The following is a 15,987-nucleotide window of genomic DNA, read 5'->3' as shown; positions in this document are numbered from 1 at the left end:
TCCTGCTTAATCCTTAATATCTGTGTATTATCCTTTGTAAATGGGTTGGAGTAATTATACTCTGCAGTAACCAAAGATTCCTGTTGGTGGAACAGGTTTTGATGCAGCATTAGCCACAGGCATAAGAGAAACTATGCAAAACAACCATACGTGGCCCAAATAGCTAAACAGAATCCTTGCTAGTCCGTTCAAATAGCTAGTGGGTTGCTTCTGGGTTTTTAAAACAGACAGTGACTTTCAACTGCTGGCTCATGTAAACTGTTGGATTGCAAAAGTTATGTACAGTCAGATATTCTCGTGCATGTAGTGTCTTGAGGTTGTACAGCCAGAGGAATTAACTGAGCTGCAGGACTGCCTTTTCAGGTGAGTATCAAAAACCTTCTTGCATTGTTTTGAAGAAAAGGGCAGTTCTGCTTTTTCTAATATTTATCAGTCCAGCGACACCTCCAAATGCAATGTCTACATATTAAGGTAGGACCTTTGCTCTGCATATACTGAAATGACTTTTTTTTAACATGAGATCAATAATTGTCCACCAAAAAGTACTTAACTGGCTGCAAAATATTTCAGGATGTCCTAAGGTTGCAAAAGATGCTGATACAAACGCAAGTCTTCCATTTTCATATGTAGAATCATTGAGGGTTACAGCATGGAAACAGGCCTTATAGCCCAACTTGCCCATGCCACCCAGTTTCACAATTAATCTAGTCCCATTTGCCTGTGTTTGGTCCATATCCCTCCATATCTATCCCATCCATATACCTGTCTATTGTTTCTTAAATGATGAAATTGTACACACCTCCACCACTTCCTCTGGCAGCCCCTGCGAGACACTCACCACCCTCTGAGTGAACAAATTGCCCCTCTGGAATATTTTGTATCTCTCTCCTACATATTAAACCAATGCCCCTTAGTTTGAACTCCTCTATCATGGGGAAAATCTGTTGGGTTATTTACGTTATCTATGCCTCTCATGATTTTATAGACCTCAATAAGGTCACCCCTCAGTCTCCTACATTAACAGGAAAAAGTCCCAGCCTATCCAGCCTCTCCTTATGACTTAAAACTTTTGGTCCAAGTGATTGATTGATTTGATTTATTGCCACGTGTAGCTAAGTACAGTGAAAAGCTTTGTTTGTGTGCAATATAGGCAGATCGTGGTAAGCAAGGACAAACATATCATCGAGTGAAAAAATTGGACAGACTGATGGATATAGGTTAATTACACAGGATGTGCGTGAGGCAAGATCAACATTAACAAGATCAATGTCATTTGAAGTTAGAGAGTCCATTCATTAGTCTAATTATAGCAGGGAAGAAGCTGTTCTTGAATCTGCTTGTGTGTGTGTGTTTGTGTGTGTGTGTTCAAGCTTTTGTATCTCCTGCCTGGCAGAAGAGGTTGTAGGAGAGCATTGCCAGGGTGGGAGGGGGTCTTTCATGATGTTGGCAGCTTTTACATGACTACAAGGAATGGAGTGCATGGATGGTAAGTTGGCTTCTGTGATGGTCTGGGCTGTGCACACAACCTTCTGTAGTTTCTTACAGTCCTGTTGCCATACCAGGCCCTTTTGTACCCAGACAGTACGCTTTCAATGGTGCATCTGTAGAAGTTGGTGAGGGCCCTTATGGACATGCTGAATTTCCTGACCCTTACCTGAGGAAGAAGAGACGTTGTTGTGCTTTCTTGACCTTTGCATCTGGGTTATTGTCACACTCAACCCTCTCAATCACTACTCCATTGATGTAGATGGGGAGTGTGTTCTCCTCGTTTCTTGCTGAAGTCAATGATCAGTTCTTTAGTTTTGCTGACGATGAGAGAGAGGTTGTTCTCACTGCACCCCATCACCAAGCCCTCTATCTCCGTTCTGCATTCTGACTCCTCGTTGTTTGGTATCCTTTCTATGACACAGGTGCCATCAGCAAATGGATAGATGGTGCTCATTAGGAATCTGGCTGTACAGTTGTGGGTGTACAGGGAGTACAATCAGTGGCTGAGGATGCATCCTTAGTATTAAGTGTTATCATGGAGGAGATGTTGTCTATCTTCACTGATTGCGGTCTGTCGGTCAGGAAGCTGTTGCAGAGGTTGGAGCCGATACCTAGGTTTTGGAATTTTGAGATAAATCTGGAGGGGATAACACATAGCATCCCAGTAAAACTTCTCTGCAGTCTTTTTGGTTTAATAATATCTTTTCTATAGTGGGGCACTCAGAACTGTATGCGGTACACCAAATATGGTCTTATCAGCAAAATGGAAGTCAAATCCACGTAAAGCCAACTCAAGACCAATCACTAAAGACATCAAGAAGGGTTAAGTATTGTGAGAAAATTTTTTGCAGAAGAGATTGCTTCATTTTGTATCTATTCAATGGCGCTTGAGAATGCTGCACTGAGGGCTCCAGAATGAGCTCTTTAAATAGTAATATTGCTTCTTCCAGATCAATAGGAAATAGAAGAGAATGTTTGAATTTGTAAGAGATTAGCTGAACTATTAATCAGCAAATTTAAATGCTGACAGCTCACATGCAAGGAGGTGTACTTATAAATAAAGTTGATGTAAGAACTATTGAAAATGTATGTTTGTCACGTTAATATGAATCAAAGCATTAGTTTTGTTTGTTTTTAAAAAGAAAAGCAAACTGCATCAAATTGGATTTGTTGTATATTAATATGCAGTTAAACAAGAAAAGTAAAACATGGAAATTTGCTAGAGTTTTTAAAGTTCCTCAAATTTTTTTTTGCTGAGAAGTTGCCAAATATTTTGGGAGCCGCTACCCCTGTTTCAACAGGTTGTGAGGAATGGACAATCCTCCAGAAATATCTATACTCTCCTCATCCTATCTTCGAAAAGTCAGAGCTCCTCTTCAATTGGAAACAAAGTCATTGTTCCGGAAAATATTTTTTATTAACAGCAGACATAAATTGGAGTCGAATCTGCTTACAAGGTAATGGCTAATTTAATGTGCACACCATTCTGTTGGTTAAAAGAAATTGCATTTTTGTGGCAAGCAAGAGATACATTGTGAGTAGCAAATTGCTAAAAATTGCCAATTTGTGTTGGTCTGTTAGCCTTGTGAAAATGACAGCTCATCATGCATCTAAAGAAATTGCTAACTTAAATTAAACTCTAAAATTAAAATTAGGTGGCTGTAATAGGTACCTTGCAGTTAAAATTGGTATTTTGTAATATATTCTCCATATTTTACTATTATTTAAAGTCTGTCATTCTGAGCTCAGAGACTGAGTTCTAACTGAGAATTATCAGAAAATTCATTTAAAGATCAACTACGTTACAACTCTATCACAGACTTTGGTATAGTCTGGGCTCTTGGCAGACTGGTTAACTACTTCACTTGCCAGGTGGTTTACAAATTACAGCAGAGTGGTGCTGGAAAAGCACAACAGGTAAGGCAGCATCCGAGGAGCAGGAAAATAGACGTTTCGGGCAAAAGCCCTTCATCCTGATTTTCCTGCTCCTCAGATGCTGCCTGACCTGCTGTGCTTTTCCAGCACCACTCTAATCTAAACTCTGGTTTCCAGCATCTGCAGTCCTCACTTTTGCCTACAAACTACAGCAGTCATAGCAAGAGCACTGACAGGAGTAGTAGTAGCAGAAGTAGAAGAAGTTAGAAACATGAAAAGTAGGATCAAGAGTAGTCCATTCATTCTATCAAACCTCCTCCACCAACTTGTATGATGGTTGATCCTCTATCCCAGCATTATACTGTTATGCTCTTTCATTACCTCTTTGCCCCGTTCATGATTAGAAATCTATTTATTTATTTTTTAACTATATTCAGTGACTTGACCTTCACTATCTTCTGCAGTAGACAATTCCACAGGTTCCTTACCCTTTCAGTGAAGAAGTTTCTCCACATTTTTCAGTCCTGACCAGTCAATGCTGCAAATGGAGGCTGTGCCCCCTTGTTGAAGACTCTCCAATGAAGGGAAATATTATCCCTGCATCCAGTTTGTTCAACCTACCAAAGTTCTAGACATTTCAATGAGCTCCCCCCTCAACTCCAGTGAATATAGGATGATTTCTCCTCATACAAAAGCTCTACCGTTACACAGGAGACCAAAAGCTCCAGGTATGGTCTCACCACAGCACTGTACAGCTACAGCAAAACATTCTGTCCCCTGCAGTCAAATCATCTTGCAATGATGCCGATGTACTCTTTGCCTTACTTACTGTCTGCAGTAACTGCTTGCTTGCTTTCAATGATCAAACTACAAGGAGACTAAAGTCGCTTTATAGAACAACATTTCTGAATCCATCACCATGTAAATAGTACTCTGCCATTCTGCTTTTTCTGGCAAAGTGGATCACTTCACATTTAGTTACATCATACTGCACCTGTTGTATGGTTGCACATACATAAAATTTGTCTAAATCAACTTGAAACCTCTTAAGTTCCAACTAACCACCCAGAATACCTTTTAGTTTTGAGTCAATAGAAATGCTTTAAGGATCTAATATTAGACTAAATTTATTTTATGAGCCATGGTTGACCATTCTTTCTATTGTAATTTGAGACCAGAAATAAATGTATAACTATTGCAATGGGTGCATTTGTTCTGTAAATATTGGCTATTGCCTCTTCACTGTCATGCCTTTTAACGCAGTAACCAGAATTTTGGCAGCCAACTCACATCTGATACCTTTGCAATTCCTTTTGGTTAGACGTAGGGCCCTAGCTTCAAACTAGACTATTTCATTGTCTATCCCAATGACGTATTGTATGTTGTTAAGATCGATTTCCACATAAGATCTCACCATGTAAGATTATTGCTAAACCCTCCAATTGCACAATTTCAAGCCCAGGATAGCCTATTCTTGAACAAGAAAGCTCAGCAAGATCTGTGGAGAGATATCAGAGTTAATCCTTCAGAGGAAGGGTCACGCGACCCGAAACATTAATTCTGATTTCTCTGCACATATCTTGCCAGACCTGCTGAGCTTTTCCAGCAATTTCAGTTCTCATTTCTGATTTACAGCATCCGCAGTTCTTTGTGCTTTTAGCCTATTCTGTAGTTGGCCTTTCAATACACTGGTCTAAAGATCACACCTTGTTCATATTCCAGGAGTGTTGAGTGAACATCTGGATTTCCTACTCTATGTAAGTGCAAGTCATCCAGGTTTACTGTGACACCCCTATTACACACACCTTTAATTTCTGTTAAGCGCTGTTTGAAACCTTACCTCCACTGTTTGGAGACTCACTTGAAAACACAGACAGTGAGCAATTGAAACATTGATGCTTGACTCTTGCAGATAATGTTTTGACGCTTGAATGTTTTAAGTAATTTTAAATTTTATTATTTTCTCTTTCTGCTTCATTTTTCTCATTCTTAAGGCAAATTATCCTTTTCACTCCCCAACCCAGGTTTCACTTTAACTGACCCTGTTTCTACAAACTTCATTTGATGTCTTTTACCTCTCAGGAGCCTTAAGTCTCATTGGCTAAGGTGCTAAACTGTTGGTCCCACCAATTACCGAGGTTTCCAATAAACAGTTATCAACACAGTTTGTGTTAAAATAATTTGAAGCTGAAGAGAATGAGAGGAAACTCACCTTGAGAGGCCTTTAGTTGTATGTTCCAGACCAGGCCTTCCCAAAGCCTTTCCCATTGTAACCTTATTTTGAGGCAGGAGATCTGTCTCAGAGAGAACTGAGATCAGGAGCCTTTTAAAATTAAAGCTTTTCTCGCTTTGTCAAATTACCACAGGGATCATTATTGCTTCAGAGCTTATGACCCCAAAAGTTTAGCTTACAACTTTACTTGGGGTTGTGACCTCTACTTTGGGAAGCACTGCTCTGAATCATTCCTTTATTATATGTTTCAAGATTTCATAACTGATTATCTCTGGTTGACATTTTAATGAACTGCACAAGGTAATGGAATTAAAATGCACTAACCATCAGGTTAACAAGCACAACCTTTCAACGATGCATGTAGTCAGTCTCAGGTGATGTGGAAGTGAACACTCACTTCAAGGAATTGTTGTGACTATAGCTTGTAAACTCAAACGAATGGATCGCACTAAACTATTAATTAAAAAGAAAGTCCGATGAAGGGGTCCTGTCTATGCTGAGTTGGATCTTCAGGCCACTGTGAATGTGACTCATTTTCCTGTTTTTTATAGGCTCAGCAGTGAAGGGTTGTGCTTGGATTTTCTGTATGAACAGGCAGTAGTTTAATGACATATACACAGGATACTTAATCAATTCTGTCACATAATTAACTAAACGTGGAAATCAATAGAATTGAAAATGTTTCTACCCTTATGGTTGCTATCTTTAATTTGGCCCTGGACTTATCATTCCCTTAAACACACATCAAATGGTGGAGGATCGATATAAAGGATCTCTTAAATATATAGATCTGGCGAAAAACAGAGACATGCTATTGAAAATTTGACATTGCTCTCATCAGGACAGAATGGCAAGAATACCAAATCCTAAAGCTCGGCTGTTAACTGTTCCCTGGTGCAATTGCCATGGCAACACCTCTACCAATCACCCACTTTGAGTCATAGAGTCATAGCGATGTACAGCATGAAACAGACCCTTTGGTCCAATTCAGCAATGCTGACAAAGTATCCCTACCCAATCTAGAACCACCTGCCAGCACACGGTCCAAATCCCTCCAAACCTTTCCTATTCATATGCCCATCCAGATGTCTTTTAAATATTGCAATCGTACTAGCCTCCACCAGTTCCTCTGGCACCTCAGTTCATACACATACCACCCTCTGCATGAAAAGGTTGGCCCTCAGGTCTCTTTATATCTTTCCCCTCTCAACCTAAACCTATGCCCTCTCGTTCTGGACTCTCCCTCTCCAGGAAAGAGACTTTGTCTATTTATCCTATATATGCCCCTCATAATTTTGTAAACCTCTATAAGATCACCCCTCAGCCTCCATAGCTCAAATCCTCCAAACCTAGCAACATCCTTTTAAATCTTTTCTGAAACCTTTCAAGTTTCACAGCATCCTTCCGATAGGAAGGAGACTAGAATTGCATGCAATATTCCACCAGTGGCCTAACCAATGTCCTGTACAGCCACAACATGACCTCCCAACTCATGTACTTGTGCCTGCAGCATGTAAACTCAAATAAATAGATCGCACTAAAGTATTAATTAATTCTTTACATGATTTGGAGATGCTGGTATTGGACTGGGGTGGACAAAGTTAAAAATCACACAACACAGGTTATATTCCAACAGGTTTATTTGGAAGCGCTAGCTCTCGGAGTGCTGCTCCTTCATCAGGTGGTTGTGGAGAATAAGATTGGAAGACATAGAATTTATAGCAAAAGTTTACAGTATAATGTAATTGAAATTATATATTGAAAAAGACCTGAATTGTTTAAGTCTATCATCTTTTAGAATGACCACGTTGGTTTCAGTTCTTTCATGTGTAAATCGCAAAACTTTTTTAAAAGTTACATTCTCAAGTGAACTTTAACAACTGGTGTCATGTAGGCCCAGATAATGCTATGAAGATGTGTGCTGCTCTGTCTGAGACTGTCTGTGCCCCAATGGTCAGACTGATTCTAATCTAAAAAAACGGATTTACAGAATCTTACATGGATTCATGCAGTTTTAAGCAAAGTAAAATGTAATTCTGCAAGTACAAATTCACCCCACAAACTTATATGTGTATGTATACAGGTGTGTGTGTGTGTATATGGTGGTGGTGGTGGAGGTGGGGTGGGGGAGGCGGTGTTGGCACAGTTATGAGTGTCTGTGAGAGAATGTGTGTGTGTGAGTGTAAAGGGATATAAGTCTGTGAGAGGGTGCGTGTGTGAGTGTGGGAGTGTATGTGAGAGCATATGGGAGAGGGTCTGTGTGAGTGTGTGTCTGGAGGAGAGTGCGTGTGTTACATGCAGAACTTATACACATGGTTCCTCATTTTTGTTGTTGTTTTGGATGAATTTAATGGAATAAAAGAAATGGCACCAATGACCACCAGTTCTGAAAAAAAGTTAAGGGAAGATATAAACAATGAAACTGAGTGTCTTGAGTTGACACGATGTGTTAAAAAAATGGAGACAAGCAAAATAATTACCTCCAATTTTTTGGATTGCTGGCAAAGAATGAGTTAATCTCTGACTATATGTTTCCTGATCTGAGGCTGGCCTGTCAAGTCTTATTCTCACTACTTGGAAGGAGATAGAGTGTGGAGATTGATAAAAGTAACTATTTGTGGATGAGGACAGACAATGCCTTGTGAGGATCTCTTTGCATTTATTACCATGGTGTGAGAAAGGTAACCAAAAAAATTAAAATTTAAAATGCAATCCAAAAGGTCATGACACAGCTGATCTTCAGTCATCATTGTAATGCTGCTTCAAATGGAACAAGTTCTTTCTCATGCCTCTCAGTTCTCAACCCAAAGGTATGTAGCACTTAACTGCACCCTGTGCCTTTAAACCAAACATCTTCAAAAAGTGAACAGCTGTCTTGCATGACCATTGAGTTATCGTTGTATATTATCACCGCAGTCAGAGCTTTCAAGCCCCTAAAATGAATAGGCTTTGATTACATTATGATTACAATATGGACTGCTCATTTACACCAGTTGTGCCTTTATCTGAAACCACCTTTAACATGCTGCCAGGTGCTAAGCTCCAAGCATTTACAATGGCTGCTGCTGTTATGGAGATTAGTATTACTTGGGCTTAAGGAACAACAGCACAGCAAGATCCCATTTTAAACATTTCACTGATGACAACAAATGGACTTAGAAAGGCATCATATTACTGGCAATGGATCTCCTGCTGAGTAAAGGCTTTTAGTGAGTGAAGAGCTTTCCATAGTACAGATCATTCAGTATTACAGAGGCCCAAGGTTCTCAGAGGGGAGAAAATATAATAAGCATTGAAATAGAGTCATAGAGATGTACAGCATGGATACAGACCCTTCGGTTCAACCCGTCCATGCTGACCAGATATCCCAACCCAATCTAGTCCCACCTGCCAGCACCCATCCCATATCCCTCCAAACCCTTCCTATTCATATACCCATACAAATGCCTCTTAAATGTTGCAATTGTACCAGCCTCCACCACATTCTCTGGCAGCTCATTCCATACATGTACCACCTTAGGTCTCTTTTATATCTTTCCCATCTCACCCGAGACCTATGCCCTCTAGTTCTGGACTCCCCGATCCCAAGGAAAAGACTTTGTCTATTTATCCTATCCATGCCTCTCATAATTTTGTAAACCTCTATAAGGTCACCCCTCAGTCTCCGATGCTCCAGAGAAAACAGCCCCAGCCTGTTCAGCTGCTCCCTGTGGCTCAGATCCACCAACCCTGGCAACCTCCTTGTAAATCTTTTCTGAACCCTTTCAAGTTTCACAAAATCTTTCCAATAGGAAGGAGACCAGAATTGCATGCAATATTCCAACAGTGGCCTAACCAATGTCCTGTACAGCCACAACATGACCTCCCAACTCCTGTGCTCAATACTCTGACCAATAAAGGAAAGCATACCAAAGGCCTTCTTCACTATCCTATCTACCGGCGACTCCACTTTCAAGGAGCTATGAACCTGCACTCCAAAGTCTCTTTGTTCAGCAACACTCCCTAGGACCTTACTATTAAGAGTATAGGTCCTGCTAAGATTTGCTTTCCCAAAATGCAGCACCTTGCATTTATCTGAATTAAACTCCATCTGCCACTTCTCAGCCCATTGGCCCATCTGGTCCAGATCCTGTTGTAATCTGAGGTAACCCTCTTCGCTGTCTACTACACCTCCAATTTTGGCGTCATCTGCAAACTTACTAACTGTACCTCTTATGCTCGCATCCAAATCATTTATGTAAATGACAAAAAGTAGAGGACCCAGCACCGATCCTTGTGGAACTCGTCTGGTCACAGGCTTCCAGTCTGAAAAACAACCCTCCACCACCACCTTCTGTCTTCTACCTTTGAGCTAGTTCTGTATCCAAATGGCTAGTTCTCCCTGTATTCCATGAGATCTAACCTTGCTAATCAGTCTCCCATGGGGAACCTTGTTGAACGCCTAACTGAAGTCCACATAGATCACATCTACTGCTCTGCCCTCATCAATCTTCTTTGTTACTTCTTCAAAAAACTCAATCAAGTTTGTGAGACATGATTTCCCACGCACAAAGCCATGTTGACTATCCCGATGAGTCCTTGCCTTTCCAAATACATGGACATCCTGTCCCTCAGGATTCCCTCCAAAAACTTGCCCACCACCAAGGTCAGGCTCACCGGTCTATAGTTCCCTGGTTTGTCTTTACTGGTCTTCTTAAACAGTGGCACCATATTTGCCAAACTCCAGTCTTCCGGCACCTCACCTGTGACTATCAATGATACAAGTATCTCAGCAAGAGGCCCAGCAATCACTTCTCTAGCTTCCCACAGAGTTCTCAGGTACACCTGATCAGGTCTTGGGGATTTATCCACTTTTAACCATTTCAAGACATCCAGCACTTCCTCCTCTGTAATCTGGACATTTTGCAAGATGTCACCATCTATTTCCCTACAGTCTATATCTTCCATATCCTTTTCACAGTAAATACTGATGCAAAATATTCATTTAGTATCTCCCCCATTTTCTGTGGCTCCACACAAAGGCCGCCTTGCTGATTTTTGAGGTGCCCTATTCTCTCCCTAGTTACCCTTTTATCCTTAATATATTTGTAAAAACCCTTTGGATTCTCCTTAATTCTATTTGTCAAAGCTATCTCATGTCCCCGTTTTGCCCTCCTGATTTCTCCCTTAAGTATACTCCTACTTTCTTTATACTCTTCTAAGGATTCACTCGATCTATCTTGTCTATACCTGACAAATGCTTCCTTCTTTTTCTTAACCAAACCCTCAATTTCTTTAGTCATCCAGCATTTCTTATACCTACCGGCCTTCCCTTTCACCCTGACAGGAATATACTTTCTCTGGATTCTTGTTATCTCATTTCTGAAGGCTTCCCATTTTCCAGCCGTCCCTTTACCTGCGAACATCTGCTTCCAATCAGCTTTCGAAAGTTCTTGCCTAATACAGTCAAAATTGGCCTTTCTCCAATTTAGAACTTCAACTTTTAGATCTGGTCTATCCTTTTCCATCACTATTTTAAATCTAATTGAATTATGGTTGCTGGCCCCAAAGTGCTCCCCCACTGACACCTCAGTCACCTGCCCTGCCTTATTTCCCAAGAGTAGATCAAGTTTTGCACCTTCTCCAGTAGGTACATCCACATACTGAATCAGAAAATTGTCTTGTACACACTTAAGAAATTCCTCTCCATCTAAACCTTTAAAACTATGGCAGTCCCAGTCGATATCTGGAAAGTTAAAATTCCCTACCATAACTACCCTATTATTCTTCCAGATAGCTGAGATCTCCTTACAAGTTTGTTTCTCAATTTCCCTCTGACTATTGGGGGGGTCTAAAATACAACCCCAAAAAGGTGATCATCCCTTTCTTATTTCTCAGTTCCACCCAAATAACTTCCCTGGATATATTTCTGGGAATATCCTCCCTCAGCACAGCTGTAATGCTATACCTTAAAAAAAATGCCACTGCCCCTCCTCTCTTGCCTCCCTTTCTATCCTTCCTGTAGCATTTGTATCCTGGACCATTAAGCTGCCAGTCCTGCCCATCCCTGAGCCATGTTTCCGTAATTGCTATGATATCCCAGTCCCATGTTCCTGACTATGCCCTGAGTTCATCTGCCTTCCCTGTTAGGCCCATTGCATTGAAATAAAAGCAGTTTAATTTATTAGTCCTACCTTGTTCCTGCCTGCCCTGACTGTTTGACTCACTTCTGTTCTCAGCTGTACCCGTCTCAGATCGATCTCTTTCCTCACTATCTCCCTGGGTCCCACCCCCCACCTTACTAGTTTAAATCCTCTCAAGCAGTTCTAACAAATTTCCCTGCCAGTTTATTAGTCCCCTTCCAATTTAGGTGCAATCCATCCTCCTTGTACAGGTCACTTCTACCCCAAAAGAGATTCCAATGATCCAAAAATGTGAATCCTTCTCCCATACACCAGCTCCTCAACCATGCATTCATCTGCTCTATCCTCCTATTCCTGCCCTCACTAGCTCGTAGCACTGGGAGTAATCCAGATATTACTACCCTTGAGGACCTCCTTTTTAAATTTCTGCCTAACTCTTTGTAATCTCCCTTCAGAATCTCAACCTTTTCCCTTCCTATGTCGTTGGTTCCAATGTGGACAATGACCTCCTGCTGGCCCCTCTCCCCCGTGAGAACATTCTGTACCCTCTCTGAGACATCCTTGATCCTGGCACCAAGGAAACAACACACCATTCTGCTTTTTCTCTGCTGGCCACAGAAACATCTGTCTGTACCTCGGACTACAGAATCCCCTAACACAATTGATCTCTTGGAAGCCGACATACCCCTTGTTGTATCAGAGCCAGTCTCAACACTAGAAGCTTGGCTGTTTGTGCTACGTTCCCCTGAGAATCCATCACCCCCTACATTTCCAAAACAGCATACCTGTTTGAAATGGGTATAGCCACAAAAGTCTCCTACCCTAGGTGCCGACCTCTCTCACCCTTCCTGGAGTTAACCCATCTATGTGACTGTATCTAAGACTTTCCCCCCTTCCTATAACTGCCATCCATCACATACTGTTGCTGTTGCAAATTCCTCATCGTTTCTATCTGTCTCTCCAACCGATCCACTCGATCTGATAAGATTCGCATCCAACAGCATTTATGGCAGATATAATCCGCAGTAACTCTTAAACTCTCTTTAAACTCCCACATCTGACAAAAAGTATATATCACTGCAAAGGCCATTTTTGCTCCTTCACAATCTACAGACCCAGTAAATAACACCGTCTTATTCCTCAACTTTAAGTTTAATCAAGAGACTTATCTCCAAAAACATATAATCAAGAAAGAATCCACTGTATTGCCTTTCTCCTGGACAGACGTAATGTATCTTTTTCTTTTTCTTTTCCTTTTTCTTTTTCTCTCTCTCTTTCTTCTTTCTTCTTTCTCCTTTCTCCTCTCTCTCTCTCTCTCTCTCTCTCACTCACACACACACACACTCTCTCTCCCTTTGTCTGCTCTTCTCCCTTTTAAACTGCTGTTGTTTTGACTTTTTTTCCCCAAAATTCCAAAACAATGCAACAGCATATACAACAGTAATTGCTGCTCCTGGAATTCAAGGAAATTACCTCCAACACCTATCATACCTCAAAAAACAAGCAGCTCTTACAGCCAGACATTTTTCCCATCCTCCATCTTGGATTACCCAGAGAATCCTTGGGAAAATTTAAATCTCTCTTAGAAATTTATGTCCATTGCTAGACAGGTAGGTCTTCCATAATGCGACGGTTGTGTTCTTGTGCAATCCTGTGCTACAGAAATATCCCATTCTAGAAATAGTGCTTAAAGTGTTGGAGATATGGTCATGTTACAGCCAACACATGTTTTAAAAATTTGTGCTTTACAAACAGTGTCCCCAATTTGTCAATCATGTTATAGCAAATGCGCGTTATAGCAGAATGACCTGTACATTGATTTAATGAGTTTGAATGTCAGTGGGGAAATTTCCTTCAGCCACAAATGTTTTGAAACTCCTTTCTTATAACTTTGCTGGAGCCCATGAACTGTTTGCTCCACATTTGTGATACTGTTAACAATGTAACAGGAGTTTTGCTGGTCTTGTGAGCAAACCATGAGCGATTAGAAGTGAACAGCTAATGTAAGGACAAACTTCACTATTTTAATGAAGATGTTCCAGTCAAAAAAATGCCTGTTTTAACTCGCCTGCTCAGTGAAAACAGTCATAATTGTTCTCTGCTCCTTACCACCCTATTTCTCTCTGCTGCCATACTTTTACTATAATACCCTCTGCCATGTGGCCCAGATTAGATTCCGGATTAAAGTCCAAATTCGAAGCCTTGCGCATTAAGATCAATTCTGACTCTACAGTGAAATATTGAAAGTTTGGAAACCTAAGCCTGCGTTCATTTACTATTCCATTTTAAAATATCTTCTGTGTAACGTGAAACATTTAATGGTGTCAAAGTAGTTACTATCCTTTCACAAACATAAACAAAAGATTTTTCAGTCCCCACACTACCCAATTATGAGTACAGTATTTTTGAAAATTAGGAAGTTTTGTTCTCAGAAGGAATGAAAATTTAACTTCAAATGGAGGTGGGCAAGGGGGACAATGGTCATCTTGGTGTCATGATTGGCTGTCCCATGGTATTTGGCAGAGAGGGTTTAAGCAAGTGATTGACACAGCAGAGATTGCCAGTCCCCATAATAAGGTCGATCACTAGGGGTTAGTGGGGAGAGATGGGTAAGAGTGAGAGGACCCAGGGAAATTAGCCATAATCTTCCTGAGAAAAGACCAGGAGTTGCCCTACACCAGCCCATGGAAAGAAAAAAATGACACCTCGTCAAACCTATTGCCCCCACTCCTCCATTTTAGTGGATACCTTCGGGTTCAGAAACATTCTCCATTGTCATGGTTGTATAGTTTCTTTCCTTAATTCGCTAATGTATTATCTAAACTGCTGCTTCTTAACAGAAGTGTGGGCTTCCTCTGGGCGCTCTGGTTTCTTCCCACAGTCCAAAGATGTCCAGGTTAGGTGGATTAGCCATGGTAAATTGCTCATAATGTCCAGGCATGTCCAAGCCAAGTGGATAAGCCATGGGAAATGCAGGTATAGGGTAAGTGGGTGAGTCTGGGTGAGAAACCCTTCATACAGTCAGTATATATTGAATTGCCTGCTTCCACACTCGGGATTCTATGTCAGATCAGCATGCATCATTTGCACATTTACTGTTTGTTTTTTCCTTTCGAGATTAATGCCCTCCTTCATCTTTTTTTTGCCATTTGCAGTTGATTTTGTGTCTGCAGTGGGCTGACAGGTGTTTACATCCTTCCCCAGGCACCAATGGCTGTGGGACAAGCAAGATAGGCCAACAGACCTTTAGATTAGATTCCCTACAGTGTGGAAATAGGATCTTCAGCCCAATAAGTCCACACCGATCCTCTGAAGAGTAACCCATCCAGTCCCATTTCCCTCTGACTAATACACCGAACACTATAGGCAATTTAGTATGGCCAATTCACCTGACCTGCATATCTCTGGATTGTGGGAGGAAACCGGAGCACCCGGAGGAAGCCCACGCAAACACAGGGAGAATGTGCAAACTCCACACAGACAGTCGCCCGAGACTGGAAATGAACTTGGGACCCTGGTGCTGTGAGGCAGCAGTGCTAACCACTGAGCCACTGTGCTACCCCTTTATTTGTATCTTGCGTTTGGTTGTTGGTTTAGCGGGTAAGTGGCAAGTTAAAAATTGACCCCTTTATTTCTTCTGCTTAAGTGTGAACAATGACATGGGAGCTTAGATCATAAGACCACAAGAGATAGTTACAGGACCATTTGGACCCTCGAGCCTGCTCAGCCATTCAATCGGATCATGGCTGATCCAATATTCCTCATGTCCACTTTCCTGCCCTTTCCCCACAAACCTTGATTTCCAACCCTATGATGCTCCAATTACAGTTACAAATATTTGGCAGGTCACTTAAGAAGATTCAGGCATTCAGCACTGAAGTGTTTAACTCAGTGTTTGTCCGACAGCACTGTGTGGCTGAGCTGTGGCCTGGTTAACCTGCCTTTAAGGAGAGGGCTCTTATTTCAGCTTTCTGAACAAGGATTGTCTTCCAACATCAGGACTGATACTGCTTTCATTCACTGGGTGAGACATTTCATTAACTCTTCTTATCAAATCTAACCTTTAGCCCAAGTCAGTTATTATCTTCCTCTGGTCAGTTTAAAAATAGAACTTATTACAGTTGAGTGCACTCACAGCTTTTACCAATTAAGGGTTCAGCAAAGACAACTTTGAATTAATCAGATAAATACTAGGCTTCGTTCTGCATGTTATGATTGATTATAGGTGTCCATGCTTTAAGTCGTTTCCTTCTGAGCAAATAAAACAGC

At 41.2% G+C, this 15,987-nt stretch overlaps 1 long non-coding RNA gene across 1 annotated transcript in view; it reads left to right on the top strand.

Annotated features, from left to right (window-relative positions):
• Positions 1–213: 213 nt before the first annotated feature.
• The window catches only part of LOC140480986 (uncharacterized), a 49,077-nt gene continuing 33,303 nt past the window's right edge, over positions 214–15,987 (top strand). The window contains exon 1 of the long non-coding RNA XR_011961444.1: positions 214–363. This is a non-coding gene — a long non-coding RNA (uncharacterized lncRNA). The remainder of the gene's footprint in view (positions 364–15,987) is intronic.

The sequence above is a fragment of the Chiloscyllium punctatum genome, chromosome 9 (genome assembly GCF_047496795.1).
Source record: "Chiloscyllium punctatum isolate Juve2018m chromosome 9, sChiPun1.3, whole genome shotgun sequence".
In the NCBI taxonomy this organism is placed as follows: domain Eukaryota; kingdom Metazoa; phylum Chordata; class Chondrichthyes; order Orectolobiformes; family Hemiscylliidae; genus Chiloscyllium; species Chiloscyllium punctatum.
The sequence above is the reverse complement of the archived record's forward strand: the minus strand, read 5'-3'. Positions and strand labels throughout refer to the sequence as shown.